Consider the following 19,191-nt stretch of genomic DNA (forward strand, 5'->3'; position numbering starts at 1 on the left):
TATCAATTCTCCTGAAGCTGTTTCAAAAAATTGAAGCAGAAGGAAAACTTCCAGACTCTTTTTACAAAGCCAGCATTACCCTGATCCCCAAACCAGGCAAAGACCCCACCAAAAAGGAGAATTTCAGACCAATATCCCCAATGAATATGGATGCTAAGATTCTCAACAAGATCCTAGCAAACAGGATCCAACAGCATATTAAAAAGATTATTCACCATGACCAGGTGGGATTCATCCCTGGGTTACAAGGATGGTTCAACATTTGCAAATCAATCAATGTGATAGAACAAATCAATAAGAGAAGAGAGAAGAATCACATGGTCATCTCAATTGATGCAGAAAAAGCATTTGACAAAATCCAGCATCTGTTCCTGATTAAAATGCTTCAGAGTATAGGGATAGAGGGAACATTCCTGAACTTCATAAAATCTATCTATGAAAAACCCACAGCAAATATCATCCTCAATGGGAAAAAGCTCACAGTGTTCCCGTTGAGATCAGGAACACGATAAGGATGCCCACTCTCACCACTCTTGTTCAACATAGTATTAGAAGTCCTGATATTTTCCTTTGGGTGTTCTAGCAATGACCATGAATGAAAGCCATGCTGACCTTCTTTTCCCCCTAACTTGTTAGGAGCTATGGACGGCGGAAAGATGGAGCGCTTCTCCCACAGTGTGATTCTGATCATGGCCATTTCCAAAGTGTTTGAACTGGAATTAGTTGGTTGGGCCACTGTGAACTTGCAAGGAGAGAGCCGCCCTTAAGAGATGCCAGCGTCCGGTCCTGGGAGGAGCCTGCTGTTTGTCACCGGTCTTCCCAGTTTGTGCCGACCTTAGGCATCCAGGATAGTAAGGAGTTAAACAGAACTTGCTGTCTGAATGGGGGCACCTGCATGCTGGGGTCCTTCTGTGCCTGCCCGCCGTCCTTCTATGGCCACAACTGTGAGCATGATTCCCGGAAAGAGAACTGTGAGTTGGTGCCCCGTGACACCTGGCTGCCCAAGAGATGTTCCATGTGTAAATGCTGGTGTGGCCGGCTTCAGTGCTTTTGGCAGACATTCCTACCGGGCTGTGATGGCCATGTGATGGAAGAGCACTTCCTGGACTCCAGAATTAACACTGTCTTTGGGCACCACTTTCTCACTGCCTGGCATCTGCCTCATTCTACAAAGTTACCGTTAATGGACACTTGCATATGCAGTATTTTGTCATGTGAGTTTCATAACCTGTAAAGGCTGTCACTCCAGTGTCCCCAGAGATGATGATTGGTTAGTTGCCTTGAAATAGCGAATAGATTTTCATCATGGTCCCTAACATTTTCTTCAAGTAACAACTACTTTCCTCTGCCCTGCTATGTACAAAAAATTTCTTTTAAAAAAAAGTCAGCCATAGGAGCGCCTGGGTGGCTCAGTCAGTTAAGCATCTGCCTTTGGCTCAGGTCATGATCCCCGAGTCCTGGGATCAAGCCCCATGTCAGGCTCCCTGCACAGTGGGGAGCCTGCTTCTCCCTCTATTTGCCTCTCCTCAATCCTTGTGCTCTCTCTTGCCCTCTCTTTCTCTCAAATAAATAAAATCTTAAAAAAAAAAAAGAAGAAGAAGAAGAAGAAGAAGTCCTGGCAACAGCAATCAGACAACAAAGAGAAATAAAAGGTATCCAAACTGGCAATGAAGAAGTCAAACTCTCTCTCTTCACAGATGACATGATACTTTATATGGAAAACCCAAAAGACTCTACCCCCAAACTACTAGAACTCATACAGCAATTCAGTAATGTGGCAGGACACAAAGTCATTGTACAGAAATCAGTTGCTTTCTTATACACTAACAATGAAAACACAGAAAGGGAAATTAGAGAATTGATTCCACTTACTATAGCACCAAGAACCATAAGATACCTGGGAATAAACCTAAGCAAAAAGGTAAAGGACCTGTACTTGAGGAACTACAGAACACTCATGAAAGAAGACACAAAAAAATGGAAGACAATTCCAGGCTCATGGATTGGAAGAATAAACAGTGTTAAAACGTCTATACTGCCTAGAGCAATCCATACTTTTTTTTTAAATTTTTTATTTATTTTCAGCGTAACAATATTCATTGTTTTTTCACCACACCCAGTGCTCCATGCAATCTGTGCCCTCCCTAATACCCACCACCTGGTTCCCCCAACTTCCCACCCCCCACCCCTTCAAAACGCTCAGGTTGTTTTTCAGAGTCCATAGTCTCTCATGGTTCACCTCCCCTTCCAATTTCCCTCAACTCCCTTCTCCTCTCCATCTACCCTTGTCCTCTATATTATTTGTTATGCTCCACAAATAAGTGAAACCATATGATACTTGACTCTCTCTGCTTGACTTATTTCACTCAGCATAATCTCTTCCAGTCCCGTCCATGTTGCTACAAAAGTTGGGTATTCATCCTTTCTGATGGAGGCATAATACTCCATAGTGTATATGGACCACATCTTCCTTATCCATTTGTCCATTGAAGGGCATCTTGGTTCTTTCCACAGTTTGGCGACCGTGGACATTGAAATCCATACTTTTAATGCCATTCTGATCAAAATTCCACCGGTATTTTTCAAAGAGCTGGAGCAAACAATTCTAAAATTTGTATGGAATCAGAAGAGACCCCAAATTACTAAGGAAATGCTGAAAAAGAAAAACAAAACTGATGGCATCACGTTGCCTGATTTCAAGCTTTACTACAAAGCTGTGATTACCAAGACAGCATGGTACTGGCATAAAAACAGACACATAGACCAGATGTGGAACAGAGCCCAGATATGGCCCCTCAACTCTATGGTCAAATAATCTTCAACAAAGCAGGAAAAAATATCCAGTGGAGGGGTGCCTGGGTGGCTCAGTGGGTTAAAGCCTCTGCCTTCGGCTCAGGTCATGATCCTGGGGTCCTGGGATTAAGCCCCACATTGGGCTCTCTGCTTGGCAGGGAGCCTGCCTCCTTCTCTCTCTCTCTGCCTGCCTCTCTGCCTACTTGTGATCTCTCTGTCAAATAAATAAATAAATCTTAAAAAAAAAAATCCAGTGGAAAAAAGATAGACTCTTCAATAAATGGTGCTGGGAAAATTGGACAGCTATATGTAGAAGAATGAAACTCGACCATTCTCTTACACCATACACAAAGATAAACTTGAAATGTATAAAAGACCTCAACGTGAGACAGGAATCCATCAGGAGATGGATTCATAGAGGAGAGCATAGGCAGTAACCTCTTCGATATCAGCCACAGCAACTTCTTTCAAGATATGTCTCCAAAGGCAAAGGAAACAAAAGCAAAAATGAACTTTTGGGACTTCATCAAGATCAAAAGCTTCTGCACAGCAAAGGAAACAGCCAACAAAACAAAGAGGCAACCTACGGAATGGGAGAAGATATTTGCAAATGACAGTACAGACAAAAGACTGATATCCAGGATCAATAAAGAACTTCTAAAACTCAGCACACACAAAACAGATAATCATGTCAAAAAATGGGCAGAAGACATGAACAGACACTTCTCCAATGAAGACATACAAATGGCTATCAGACACATGAAAAAATGGTCATCATCACTAGCCATCAGAGAGAGTCAAATCAAAACCACATTGAGATACCACCTTACACCAGTTAGAATGGCCAAAATTAACAAGACAGGAAACAACAAGTGTTGGAGAGGATGTGGAGAAAGGGGAACCCTCTTACACTGTTGGTGGGAATGAAAGTTGGTGCAGCCACTTTGGAGAACAGTGTGGAGATTCCTCAAGAAATTAAAAATAGAGTTTCCCTATGACCCTGCAATTGCACTGCTGGGTATTTACCCCAAAGATACAGATGTAGTGAAAAGAAGGACCATCTGTACCCCAATGTTCATAGCAGCAATGGCCACGGTCACCAAACTGTGGAAAGAACCAAGATGCCCTTCAATGGACGAATGGATAAGGAAGATGTTGTCCATATACACTATGGAGGCATATACATTATGCTTCCTAAGAAAGGGTGAATACCCAACTTTTGTAGCAACATGGGTGGGACTGGAAGAGATTATGCTGAGTGAAATAAGCCAAGCAGAGAGAGTCAAGTATCATATGGTTTCACTTATTTGTGGAGCATAAGAAATAACATGGAGGACATGGGGAGATGGAGAGGAGAAGGGAGTTGAGGGAAATTGGAGGGGGAGGTGAACCTTGAGAGACTATGGACTCTGAAAAACAATCTGAGGGTTTTGAAGGGGCAGGGGGTAGGAAGTTGGGTGATCCTGGTGGTGGGTATTATGGAGGGCATGTATTGCATGGAGCACTGGGTGTGGTGCATAAACAATGAATTCTGGTACACTGAAAAGAAATTTAAAAAAAAAATTAAAAAAAAAAAAAAGAATCCTAGACTGGAAAGGACCATCAATTTCAGGTCCTAACAAGGAAAAATATACCTTGCATCACCTGCAAGAAATCGACCACCCTTGCAATACAGCCAATGAGAAACCATCATCACCCTGAAGCTGGGCTTTTCTGCAGTTCTCCACTCAAAGCAACCCCTCCCAGTTTCCTCCTTCTTCATAAAGTAACATTCTTCTCCTTTGTTCCTTGGACTTGTTTATGATTTTGCCACAGCTTGCATGTCCTAAATTGCAATCTCCTGCTCTTCCCAAATAAATATACTTTTTTTCTGGTAAAACAGCTATTTTATTTTTAAGGTTAATATCCCTTTCCAGCTGACATCCACCAACGGCTGACCGTGTGTCTGCCATTGAGGAAGATGCAGAGATGCCATGATGGGTCAGACAGGGTTGTGTATAATAGACAAAGAAGTTGGCCTCAAAGCACTCCCAGAATGACAAACAAGCCATTAGGAAAACCAGCAACTCACAGGAGAAAACTGGAGTGACCAACAAATGTAAGAGGGAGGCTCAGCCTCATTGGTCACGAGGAAATGCAAATGAAACAAAACAGCACTGCTGTCTAGTAAAAGTGACAAAAATTTAAAAGCTTCACAACAGTAAGTGTTGGTGAGATTTGACAGCAGGGTGGAAATGAAATCCTTTAGGGGGTGTGTAAACAGGTAGACCACCCTGGCGAGAACTCAGGTGATGTTTATTAAAGTTGCGGGTGCAGACAGCCCACTTACATACGGGCCAACAATTCCACCGCTCCTGGTGTATCTGCAGGTGACTTCCTGCCCGTGAGCCCAGGAGACAGATGAGGACATTCACTGTAGCAAATACGCAATGTTGAAATACCAAAGATAAATCCATTCATGGGAAGGAGAAAGGGTAAGTGAGGTTTATTGTTAAAATCAAAAGCACTCTGTTGTTGCTCAAAGGAACAAAACATTTACACAAATCAACATGGATATTCTCAAGAACATTACGTTGAATAGATGCTCTGTCCCATTTCAGGAGCCTGGGAGCAGTGAAAAGGGGAGTGGGGGATTGGGATTTTAGTTGTATTTTCTAATTTTTATTTCTTCAAAGAGAAAGATAAAACAAATGTGGCAAGCTGTTGTTATCTATTAAATCTGGGTTGTGAATACATATTTGTTATTTTCTGCAGTTTCCTAATGTTTGAAATGTCTTCTAATAAAACATTTAAAAGAATATTTTATAACACAGTCCTTAAGAAGTTTCCGGACTCCTGGGGACATGAGATAAGGAGGCAGCTATTAAAACTGATAAATAAAGGGCCAGCACAGAGAGCCGGAGCATAGACAAGACAACTGCCCAGGAGAATTTGAAGGAGGCATCACAGAAGGAATGACACAGTTTAGGTCCTGAGAGATACAGAGGGGTCAGGGTGATGGCTGGGCACCTCAGGAAGGTGCAGGTGCAAAGCCCAAGCATGATGTTTAGGGGACCTAGATTGGTCCAAGAAGGCTGGAGATGGGGACACACTAAAGTCCCGGGGCCTCATCTTATGGGAGTGGGAGCCACCAGCGTATCCAAAGAGGAGTGGAATACTCAGGTTTTGTGTTCCTCAAAGGTTTCCCAGACAACAGTGTGTCAAGAGGGAAAAAGAAAAATAAATAAATAGGCCTGTAGCAATGTACACATAAAAAAGGACAAACCTAAGAGCTATTCTGAAGGGAATTTCCCATCTGTGGGACCCATGCTGGTGCACCTTCCTGAAACACTCCTGCGGGCACTGGGCCTGACTCTGCTTCACCCAGCCTGCCTCCCTGTCATCAAGTCTTGTCAGTGAGTACGAGTCACCAGACTTCTGCCAGTGACTCACAGAGAACCACCATTTGGGGACCATGTTCAGAGAGAGTCCATGGCTCCAGCCTGGTTGAGCACAGCAAGTATTTTGACTGGCACAGAGGTTGTTTCTGGGGTGAGCACATGGCCTGATCAGTGCCAAAGGTAGGCAATGGCACTTTTAGCAGGTGCTTAGAAAGGGACACTCCCTGATTGTCCAGAGCCTGACAGGACGAGTGCATGGCCAGGAGGTGGAGCCTGACCGTGACGGGGAGCCTGAGACGAGACCCAGCGTGGAAGGGAATGGAGTACAAAGTAGGATAAATGAGAACTAGCCCCCTCTTGGCTTCCTATAGGCTCAAATCAAGCCACACCTGAAGCCCTTCTGCTTAAGCCAGCTTGGATCTAGTTTTCTGCCAGCCACTTGAGTCAATCCCTTGGCTTCATCCCTGGCTCAGCTTGGAGTCAGTGTCTCTGTCTTCAATGTCAGAGCCCTTGGATGGCCCCCAAGACCATGGTCTGTCTCCTCACTGGCCTGCAGGTGCCCAGGCTGATGACCTCCAGTGTGCAGCTCTCAAGGACACTGCTTGGGTCATTGTCAGGAAACCCTGGCCCTAGGCCTAGATGGCAAAATGTGGAGAGACCAGAGCAATGGCTTGAAAGACTCCAGGAGAGGGGGGCACAAAGAGGCAAAACACCCTCTTCTCCAAGGAACATGCAAGTCAGTACCTGCTCACCCTCCTTATTGATATGGAGCCTTCCAACATGGCTGTGTTGCAACAGGCGTATTTTACATCACTCCTTTCCAGCAGTGACAGCCACTTCTGCATTCTCTTCTCATCGCCATTAACATAGAAATAGCTCTATAATGACACCAAGCCTTACCAAGCATCACTATCCATTTATCTCATTATAAATGAAACTATCTTGTTATCTGGGTAAACTGGAAACAGAAACGTTCTGTGTTAGATGTTACAGGGCAATTGTCCTATTATTTCATCATACCTAGAGGAGCTGGAGTGGCTGCTAAAATCTGCTCCTGTGTTTTTGAGTCTTAGAAGCCGCATATCAAAATAGAAGCTTGGACAACACATGCAGTGAATCCTCTGGGGCCCCTGCATAAGGGTACATATTCTGATGACAACTCCCAGGTATGCTTTGTCTTTGCACAAAACAACGTCCAGGGAAGACACTGTAGAAGGGCAGGGGGAGATAAGGGAAAGGTCCAGAGATAGCCAGAAAGTCCCCCAAGTCTCCCACTGTTCCCAGGTTGGCAGTGAGGTTGGAAGGGGAGCCTGCAGTGATGACCAAAGGCCAGCTGTTCACAGCCCACCTGTCAGACCAGAGAGGGCAGTGGTGTCAGTCTGCCTTGCCTCCTGCTTCTCTGAGTCCTCGCAGCAAATATGCATGGGGTGTGGCCTGTCCACCACACCTTGGCCCACTGCTCCTGTGATGACTTTTTCTGGCCGGTGGAGAATTGCCGTGGGACACCTCCCTGCCCTGGGCCCTCAGGTCCCCAACCACAGTGTTTTATGGCTGTAGGAAAGGAAACCACATATCCGGCGTGTGAACTCAAAAGGCAAATTGGAACCTCTAGAACACGTTCCACTTAAATCATGGGAAGACCAGAGTTCATATTACTTGGAAACACTGATCCAACAGGCAGCAGTATCTCCTGTGACTTCAGAATGGAGACAGGAAAATGGCCCCTCCTCCACCCACCAGGGGAAAGAAGACAGAATCAGCATCTATCTGTGGGCCTCAGTCATTCCCTGAGCAGAAGGCTACAGGACTGCGAGATGGCTAATAACGCTGTTGCAGCAGCAAGTCCCGAGCTGAGCTCATCTAGAAAGTCCATGAGGAGGAATTCCCTGCCAGCTGATGCTCACCTTGGACTGGTGTGCAGGCCATTTACCTGAGCCCTGACTCCTCAAACACACACACACACACATCACAGACCACACATCGTACACCCACACCATACATACACTCACACCATACATACACACCCTACACAACTTCCGTATACCCTACATGCACACACACACACACACACACACACCCCGTATGTACATACCATATATACCACACATGCACACACTGCACACATACACACACCATACAGACACACAACATCACATGCACACACCACATATGCACATACCACAAAACTCCTCTCCTAGGTAGGACAATAGCAATCTGGCTAGCACAATCTTCAAAATATTATTGTCCCCATGATGTCCTGTACATCATGGAATTGGACTGTAACTCATTCAGGCCTGAGGAGGAAAGGACACCAGCCAGCTTTGCCGCACAACCAGCCCCAACTCTCGGTGTGTATGGCCATCAGAGTTGTTCTCACCCTTATGAATGTGGGCCTCTGAGTACCGCTGGCCAGACTGGGCTCCACAGGGTAGCTCCACGGCAGGCGTGCTCTCCCCAAGGTAGCCTTGGGCCTGTGCAGCTACATGTGCTCCTTCTGGGGCCCAGCATCTACTCGGGGGAGCTGGTCTCTGGGCGAGAGGGAAAACCAATCTTTCAAGCACATTACAAGCCTGGACTAATCTCATGCCTGCTAACATGCCACTGGCCACAGTCATACGGCCAAGGCCAAAGCTGGGGCCAGGGAGTATACTCTGCACAGCATGAGGCCATGGTAAGGGTGGGTATAGGACTGTATTACAGGTTGGTGAAGGGTCAGGGCCAGAACTTCAATCTACCTAGGGTAACTTCTCAGGGATTTTATGGGTAAGATTCTCAGATTCTTTTTTTTTTTTTTTTGACAGACAGGGATCATAAGTAGGCAGAGGCAGAGAGACGGGAGGAAGCAGGCTCCCTGCTGACCAGAGGGCCCGATGTGGGGCTCGATCCCAGGACGATGGGATCATGACCCAAGCCAAAGGCAGAGGCTTTAACCCACTGAGCCACCCAGGCGCCCTGAGATTCTCAGATTCTTAAGCAGTTAGTTGACAATTTTCACAGGCACACAGGAGTTTAAAGCTAGGGATAATGCAGAAAATAAACTCTTTAATTGGGTACTTGTTGGGGGGCTTGGGCTCAAGAACTCAGATGCAGGAAACTTTATCAAAATGGGTCATGTCAGGGTTCTGGAGAGCATGGATGGCCCAGGTTGTAAACGGTGTGGGGGACAATAGCGATGCTACAACCAGCCCTGGAACCCTTCACACATACACCCACTCACTCAACCTAAAAGGGGGAAGAAGGGACTCACATGCAGCTAGCTGCCCCAGCTGGTGAGTTGTGTGTATGCATGGTGGGGGGAAGGGGCAGAACAGAGTCTACACGAAGGAGGTGTGGACAGGCCTACCTAAATGGGGCTCTGGGTCAGGTGGAGGCAAGGGAAGAGGTGATGGGATTAATCTGGACCTGCCGGATCCATCCAAGCTGATTGCAGAGTACTCAAGACTGCACCTCCAACTGCCAGCAAAAGACCTTAGCTGGGAACTCAGAGAAAGACCATGCCCCAGGCAATCTCCTTCCAGATGGACAGGGGAGGAATCCTAGCTCTGTTGTTGTTACAGACTGAAAGTTTATGTCCTCTGGAAATTTCTTATGTTGAAACCTAAATCCCAATGTGAGGTGGGGCCTTTGGGAAGTGATTACATTGTGTGGATAGAATCTTTGTGAATGGGAGGCACCTGGGTGGCTCAGGCAGTTAAGTGTCTGCCTTCAGCTCAAGTCATGATCTGATCCCAGAGTCCTGGGATCCAGTCCCACTTCTGGCTCTCTGCTCAGTGGGGAGCCTGCTTCTCGTCTGCCTCTGCAGCCCCCAGGGCTGGTATGACTTGGAGAAGCTGGCTCAGGGCTTTAGGTAGTGAGGTGAGTGCCTTTGATATCCGCCAGGGAGAGGAAAGCCTTGGAAGTTTCCAGAGCTCACAGGATTGGAGGAAAATGTTCACAGTATGGATGCTGGAGAGTCCACCGTGACAGGCAGGGCTAGAGCCTGGCAACGTGTCTGCCATGTGGGAGAGTGAGGTCAAGGGGAAGGCCAGGGGCAGGCGCAGGCGCTGGGCACCCATCAGAGAGGGGGGCTCAAGGTGCACTTCCCCAAGCAGAGCCCGGGAATGAGAACTCAGAGGAGGAGGTTCTGGAGGACTCCAGGCATAGAGCAGCAGAGAGACGGTGGTGCCAAGCTGAGAGCCATTCTCAGATGGTAGGGGAAAGGGAGGCAGATGGGGCCCAAACATCTCCTGAACCCTCCTTTCTGTTCACTTTATTCTTGTCACTATCACGGAAATATTGAGGCTCAGAGACAGTAACTTGCTCAAGGTCACGCAATAGGTTTGCTTTGACATCTGTCAGACCCCGAAACTCAAAATCACATCCCTGCAGCTCTAGTCTAGAATGAGGCTTGCGGGACCCGCAGAGCCTGGGGCCTGGGTTAGGCTGTCAGCCAAGTCCACAGCCTTTGCACGAATGCAACTGCGTTCCTCAGGCTCTCAGAGGTTGTCGGGAGGCCACAGACGGGGGAGGCAGGCAGGCGCCCAGGAGGACAGCTGGTCTCCCAAGGTCCCTGGGCAGCAGGGTGACCAGCTTTCCAGGTTTTCCTGGGACTGGGGGACCTCCCTGGGGGTCAGACTGTCAGTCCAAGAGCTGGGCCAGATCAGGAACAGATGACCAACCTCTGGATTGTCAACAGAGGACTAGACTCCTGGACTGCAGTGACACACAGGCCTGGGGCATCCACCTTTCAAGGAGATGGTGACAATCGTGCTGGCAGGGAGCCCTGACTTCTAGGGTGACGTCGAAGAGGGTGACCTCTTGCAGGCCCATCCACAGGAGGCCCAACGAGTTCCCAAAGTAGGACCCTTGGGGCACATACACCAGGCAGAGGGCTTTGCAAATGTCTCTTCAGCACATTAGCTGGCAAAACTTCTAATGCTTTTAAACGAAACAAGTTTTGAAGGTCAGATTCAAGCATTTCGGCCCGCTATCCAAAGTTTTAAATTCTGAGTATCGAATGGTCAGATGTAACAACTGTAACCAGCGACGGGTTCTCTTGGAGACGCTCACTTCTCATAGAATTTCCTGTCTCTGTGTCCCTGGCCTTGTTTTTGCAAGAACTGTTGACTCTGGAGCCTTGGAGGTCATGACCCACCGTTTTTCTACAGATGCAGTGCTGAGGATTCTGGGGACACCTTGTTATGCACCCCTCTGTACCAGGGCTTGGAACCTGTGCTTCCCCACTCCTTGCAACCTCAGGTCAGAGGACGGGGTCACCTGGCTCGCCACTGCACATCCCTGTGGGATCCCATGAAACAGCACTGTCTCAGGGAAGCCAGCCCTGGCCTCCCAATCAAAACAGGAATCCCACGCTCGTGCATTCACTCGCCTGTCTTGCTTTTCTTCCGTAGCGCACAGCACCATTTAAAGGCCTATTGATCTTACTCATTTTCTCTTTTTCCCACCAAAATGCAAGTTTCATGAAGATAGGGACTTGTACCTCCCCCACACACACTGGTGCATCCCTAACACCTAGAACTGGATCCAACAGAGAACAAACACTTTATAAATATTTACTGAATAAATGACCTCCAGACTTTCATTTAGAAGACACAGAAAAATCCTCTGGGAGTTAAGAGACACCTCCCTGACCCTTTGCACTTGGAACTCCATGCCCTATGTCCATGAGCTCTTGGCAGCTCCCTGCTGGCTCATGGGAAAAACTATTTCCTAACCCCCACTCCCGGCCTGGACCTGCCCTCACGGGCTTTCAAGAAACTCATGTCACCACAACATGACGGAATGTCTAGGCGATGTTAGACAAGCATGCTGAGCTCAGGTAACAAAACCTGAAAAGCTCCTGGCTTCAAGGAGAGCAGGGAATCGACCCTGGGCGGAGTCTCGGTCCTGCAGGGGTACCCCCTACATTTGGGCAGCTGTGGGTGAGCTCCTTAAGCTGACTGTGCTACTCCTTCCTCAGCTATAAACCGGAGACTAGGAGCACCTAAGTTCTGGGGTGATGGTGGGATTAAGCCAGGACTCCAGGCATGGAGTGCTGGCGTGATCATCATGAGGGCCCCAGCCTCTCCTGTGAGGGTCTGGAGGCAAGTTCCCAGCATCACTCAGGCCAGGACTGAAGCTCAGAATCCTCTGCTTCAGCTGTCAACTGTGCAGCTAGTCTCTTTGTCTAACTGTGGAGGCTCCCTGGCTCACAGCACAGGCTTGGGCCCTGCTAACTGCAGACAGACAGACTGCCCTCAGAGATGTGGCCAGTAGAGCTAAGACTGCAGAGGGTCCCTGACAGAGCCCCTGCCCAGCAGAGGTTCCCAATCCTCATTGGCACCCTGCCCACCCTGCATCTGCAGGACTGCTCCCCCAACACCCCCACCCCCCCAACCCAACAACTTCTGTTCTGTAACAGACCCCCTTGCATCTTCCGTGCCCTTGACAAGGACTAAGCATGCTCTGCTCACTAGTGAAATCTTTCATCTCTCAACAGCCCTGCAAGGAGGGTGTTGTCATCGCAGCTCCTGCACAAGCAGCTAGAACCCAGGGTGCCCTGCAGCTCAGGTGGCGATAGAGGCCAAGGGCAGCCCAGCCAAACGTACCCCAATGGCATATTGATTATTTTAAATTGAAGCTACTTGGGAAATACCAAGTGCAAGGACACTCACACCCTCCTCTGCCCCCTGAAAGCAGGAAACAAATCTCCCATACATAAGGTACCCTCCCAGTGCCAAGAAGTAAAAAGATATCCTGATCACCAGATAGGAACTGAAAATCTTCTTTTAAAGATTTTATATATTTATTTTTATTTAATTTTGGAGAGAGGTATGTGAGTGGAAGGAAAAGGCAGATAGAGAGGGAGAGGGACAATCTTAAGCAGGCGTCAAGATCAGAGCAGAGCATGACGCAGGGCTCTATCGCACAACCCCGAGATCATGACCTGAGCTGAAATCAAGAGTCAGATGCTTAACTGACTGAGCCAACCGGCTGCCCCAATTTATTATTTTTTTAAAGATTTTATTTTAAGCAATGTCTACACCCAGCGTGGGGCTCGAACTCACAACCCGAATCAAGAGTCCATGTTCCATCAACTGAGCCAGCCAGGCACCCCCAGATAGGAACTTTAAAGCCAAGAAAGCTGTAAAAACATACCTTGTCACTTTCTTCATCATCTACTTGGAATTCCTTACTAGGTAAAGCTCTCAAATGTCAATTTTCTTTATCCTGTCAATTCTTCACAGATTTATTGTTTCTGTCTAGAAAGTATAAAAATTGCCTGCCTTGGTGTCATTTCTTTGGGTCTCAATTTCATTATTAGGCCACTCTGCGAACATAATAAAACTGTTTTTTTTTTTCCTCCAGTTAATCTGTTTCATGTAAATTTAATTCTTCATCTCAGTGGAAGATCTTGAAGGGTAAAAAATTCCCCCCCCCCACCAACCCGACAGGGAGCAGTCCCCTCTGGGCTGTCCTTGGCATCCTCAAAAACAAAGTCGGAAGAGAACTCAGGCACAGCGGCCTGGCCCGTCAGATGCTCAAGAACATCCTGCCCTCAGACAGGGCTCCGGCGAGCCTAAGAGAAGTCCTCCTCACACCCCGAACCCCTCTGCCGCCCGGCCTTTCTCTCTCCTGTCTCCATCCAGACCTACGGTGAAGCGGCTCCGGAGAGGGAGCCGCGAGCCCTCTTGTGGCCGTGCCTGGGAACGCAGGTCCTGGAAACCGGCCCCGCACCCCAGGCTCAGGCCCCTGGAGCCCCTCTCAAATTGAAGGGCACTTGCCAGAACTGGGTCTCCTAGGAGAGCCACCACCCCCCCCAAGGAGCATTCCCCTGAGGGGAGGCCTGCAGGATGGAGCAGCTCCCACTCCTGCATCCCAAGGTTCTAGTCCCCCAAGAATTTTGCCCTCCCGTGACAGCTTTAGCCTGGGCTAGGTACCAGTTTCCCTGGAGATTTAAGGGCTGCTCAAAAGCAATGGCCCAGAGTAATGGGCAACGAGACAGAGCACAGCTCACTCGGCTTCCTTCAACCAGCAGTACTTACTGAGCACCTACCTATCTCCTCAGCCTGCTACCTACTTATAGAGCATCCTGCCATAGGCTGTGACAGGCTTTCAAATCTATCCACTGAATTTTGGACTTCCCAAAGGACCAGCGCCCCACTGTGAATCCTGTGTACCTCCGCAGGGGGATTCTTATCACTCCCTTCCCAGGTTTGAGCCCCAAGAGGAGGTCTCATGCACCTCTGATACTGTGACTCATATTTAAGAAAGAGTTACCATATGGGAGCACACACAGCCCTATGATAATTTGGGTGGTACTGTTCCTACCCATATATTACCTAAGAGTTGGTGTGTGACCTGAGATGCACTAGGAGTAAACCAGAAAGTCCGAGGAAGCCCATGCAGACAAGTTGCCTTTTGGCCAGTGTGCCCAGGATACACAGAAGAGCCTGGTGCCATTTTTGAGATTTTTGTGAAAGATTCCCAAATCTGTGATCTGTCATGTTCCAACAAGTCCCTAAAGGAATTTTGGGGTTTTTGGTGATTATGCAAACAGGGTGCCCTGGGATCTGTTGACATTCACTCGATGTTACTGTGAGAGTTTGTTATTCATATAATTGGGGCAGACAGAGAAAAGCTGCTAAAATTTCTGAGAAACTGACTCTTAATAGTGTAATGTATAATGCAGAAAAAATAGAATCACAGCAATGATGAGTTTGTGATTGGAGACTGGTGGTTCCTGCATGGTTGAAAATGAATGCACCTGGGACAGATAGTTTATGAAAGTTGTGTGCTAGAATCTCCCCACCTCCAGCCTTTTCAAAATCCAAAGGAAATTTGCAGATATTTGCTTCTGAAAGTTATAACTGCTGTGGTAGCAAATCAGAGCCTGCCTTAGCTGGTACAGTGCAAACCCTGGCCCCCGGCCTAGACCCTGCAGAGGACTGAGCAATTATACACCTGGAGACTGGGAAAGCCTTTGCAGAAGAGAGACCATGTTCAGGTACACAAGGTTGTTCACTTTGGACCCCAGAAACACAGACCTGCTTTCTCCTTCTTCCTCTCCCATGGCTGACAACTCTCCCCTTCCCCAGCACTGTGCATACATATACAGCGAACCAGATGTCCCAGTGGGCAGAGCAAAGCTGTTTGGGAGTATGGAACAGTTTAGCTAAATTCTCCAAATCTAACCCAGCTTTGGTGTGGCTCCTATCAAGGTCCTGAAAATCCCCTCTGGAACCAGCTTGTGTTTAGAGGACAAGGACAAAATTCCTCGCCTTGATAGCACAGGATATTTTTCAGGGTCCTGGGCATTGCACCTGACAACCACAGTGCCTTGTCCATCTGGCCTCTGGTAGGAGCCAGAGAGAGGTGGGCAAATGGCCTGGACCTGCTCTGTTTCACAGAAATACAATGCCAGACATGTGGGTAATTTTAAACTTTTTAGAGGACACATTTAAAAATTTAGAAAGAAGTGAAATTAATTTTCATAACATATTTTATTTAACCTAATATGAAATAATTTATTTCAAATGTAATGGGTATAAAATTATTAATGAAATATTTTACCTCTTTAAATATGAAATCTGGTGTGGATTTCAAACTTACAGGACATCTCAGTTCAGTCTGCAACATTTCAAATGTTCAGCAGCTATCACACTGGCTCATGGCTACCACACTGGACTGTGCAGGTCGGGAGTCCAACTTCTGGGAGCCCAGGGCACAACTGAGCAACATCACTGCCATCCCCCAAAGTCTTAACCAGGGGTTCAGGTCCTCAGTGCTGCTTTCAAAACATAACTGAGCCTTAAGTATTGAGATGTGGGGGACTGGGGCTAAAAGACCTACTGGACAGAGTTTGCCAAAGTCTTCACAGGACATTTCCATTCTGGGAACCATCGCCCGGGGGAGGAGGAAGAAGCTGAGCAGGGCTGCTATTTACAGGTACACCTGTTACCCTGAAATTCTAGGGTGGCTTTTCCAAGTTAATGACTGTCCCCATGGAGGGTGTCTCTTAGTACTGTTGTTGTTGAATAACTGATGAGGTCCAAGATCAGGCAAACTCTTACGACTGATCTACTATAATTTTTGGTGGGCAGTGAGCGCAAACTTATGTTTCCTTCTTTGCCTTAGCTACTAGAAAACTGAGTCAGGTCTGTTCTCAGTGCAAAGATACTGCCTCAGTAACCCCTCCATTATTATCTAATTACCCTTTCACTTTTATTTTAATCCTTTGGGGATTTTGCAGGGTTTCTAAGTCTTCTGAAACTTTAAGAAACCTTGAAGTCCTTTGGAAATGGGCAGGGTATGAAATGTGTAAGGAAGTTTCCATATTTTACCACTAGATGTCAGCATTGTGTAATAGACTATATTGGTTTCAGCCCCATCAGGCCTATGGGGCTATTTAGTAACTGTGATTTGGGGCCAGGGACCTTTAATACCCCAAGTCTCAGTTTATCATGTGAGAAAGGAAGGGCTATTGTGAAAATGAACTGAGATGAAATACAGCTGGAGAAGTGGGAACAGCCTCGGGATTAGTTGCAAGTGCTCTGAACCAGATGGCCTGCTTTTAAATTCTATTGTGTTATTTAATAACTGTGGGGCCCCAGGTAGGTTATTTAACCTCTCTGAGCCTCAGCTTCCTCTCTGTAAAACAGAGATACTAGTGCCTGCCTCATAAGATTGTTCTGACAATTATATGGCACAGAATTCAGGATTATTTCCTTTTATCATTATAATTAATACATAAAGCACCCATCAAAATGCTTGGCACAGTGTCTATTTAGACACCAAGGTTTATATTACTGTGCCTGTGAATATCTAAGTTGTTTGAAATGGGGCCTCTACCTGGCCCTATTGTGTGTGAGGCTGTGGGACTGACCCCTGGCCCTGCTGCCCTGGGGTAAGAGATGTGGTGTGGAGGGACACCGTGGGCGAACAGGGCAGAAAGATACCTCAGAGTGGCTCAGATGTGGGGAAGGCTTGTGGAAAATTGGCTGGACAGGTGGAGAGACATCTTTAGTAATGTTGCTGCAAAGATCTTGTATTTGGAATCTATCATAGTTTTTCCTAAGGCAAATAAAGAATTTACACTACTGTGAAATTATTTTTGGTAACCAGACTATGTTTTGTATTTTCCATTTCACTTAGCATCAACACTGAACAAAATGGGTCCTTCATTTATAACAGTCACATTTACAAAACATTTAACTCTATTCTTGCAAACAGAAAGCCCTCAACAAACATTAAGTCTTACTATGTGCCAAGCTTCCTCATTGGGCATCAGCCTGGGGGCCACAGTACTGGTATTTCCCCAGTGTAGTCTCTACAAGCAGAACTATAGCAACCCCTACATTCCATGCTTCCTTTGGGACTCACTGTATCTTCTGCAGTTTTCAGTAGCAAAGATGACTTTCTTGAATTTATTTTTTTGGTTTATATTTCAGCAAAAGGAGTTGATTTGGAAAACAAAATTCAAATTATAGAATGGAATATTCTTTCTTTAAAGTGTACCCATTAGACACTGTAATCTACCCCACTGAAGGGAGCTTAACCTTCCTGGAAACCTGAAAAGTAATCTCCTCTCACTATACCTCTTACTGATAAATATATCAGGCAGGAGCTCTATTTTCTGCTTGGGGAGCATATATCTAAAACCATATAGTCTGACATGCTCGGCTTCCCAAATGCCTCTCTACTTTATTTCTAAGATCCCTGATATTTCAATAAGGGAAAATACAAGATGAATTTTATTACAATTTGGGACCACCATTTGAGGCCTAAGCAGTCAGCACCTGTGGTAATGTGCGTTTGGAGGAATGAAGGAGGAATAAAATACTTAAAGCCTTCAGTGGGTCTTTCAGAACCAGGGGATCCCAAACTAAGGGGTCCAGAGGCCCTGCATAGTTTATGTGCTTCCTGGCTCCGTGGGATTATGTGACAGGCCTCTGACAAAGAGAGCATAGGCTTTACCCTCCTTACCCCCCCGAAGGCTGAAGGCTGTCTTGATTCATTGCTGCTGTCCTCCAGGCCACTGGAGACCACAGCAGAAGTTTAGGGCCACAAGGAGTCCATGTCTCAAATGCATCCCACATCAGGAGCATCGGCCTCAAGAGGGCCATGCAATCAGACAAGGAGAAGAAGGAAAAGGCATCCACATTGGAAAGGAATAAGTAAAACTGTCCTTTTTTTGTGGATGACCCTATATGTAGAAAATCCCATAGAACCCACAAAAGTGCTATTAGAACTAATACAGAAGTACGGTAAGTTGTAGGATACCAGATCAAGATACAAAAATCTATTTCTACATATAAATAATGAATAATCCAAAAAGAAATTAAGAATGCAATTCCTTAGGTATAAACCTGGCGATTCACAGACCCGTACCTCTGGGGATAAAAATACATTATATGTTTATTAAAATAAATAAATAAAAAAAAGAATGCAATTCCTTTCACAATAGTATCAAAAAAGAATAAAAAACAGGAATAAATTCAACAAAAGAAGTATAAGACCTAGACACTGGAAATTATAAAACAATGATGAGGGGAGTTTAAAAAAGATTTACAGGACACCTGGGTGGCTCAGTTGGTTAAGCGTCTGCATTCAGCTCAGGTCATGATTCCAGGGTACTGGAAGAGAGCCCTACATCCTTGGGCTGAGCAGGGAGTCTGCTTCTCCCTCTCCCTCTGCTCCTCCCCTTACTCATGCTCTCTCTTAAATAAATAAAACCTTAGAAAAAAAGATCTAAGTAACTGAAGAGCTATTTCATGTTCATGGATTAGAAGACTCAGTGGTGTTAAGACTATTCTCCCCAAATTGAATAGATTGCACGCAATTCCTACCAAAATTCCAGCATCCTCTTTTGTGGAACTTGACGAAATGATCCTAAAATATATATGGAATTTTAAGAGGCTATGAAAGGTCAAAATATTCCTTAAAAATAAATAAATAAATAAATAAAAAGAACAAATTTGGAGAACTTTAACTTCCTAATTTAAAAACTTATAAAGTTACAGTTAGGGTAAAAGCAAGG

The 19,191-nt window shown here is 46.3% G+C and overlaps 1 pseudogene across 1 annotated transcript; it reads left to right on the top strand.

Annotated features, from left to right (window-relative positions):
- Positions 1-585: 585 nt before the first annotated feature.
- Positions 586-1,184, top strand: LOC308355015 (protein Cripto-like; annotated as a pseudogene). The gene has a single exon. The product of its transcript is annotated as a protein Cripto-like (transcript).
- The last annotated feature ends 18,007 nt before the right edge of the window (positions 1,185-19,191 follow it).

This window comes from Martes martes (assembly GCF_963455335.1).
Source record: "Martes martes genome assembly, chromosome: 14".
Lineage (NCBI taxonomy): Eukaryota > Metazoa > Chordata > Mammalia > Carnivora > Mustelidae > Martes > Martes martes.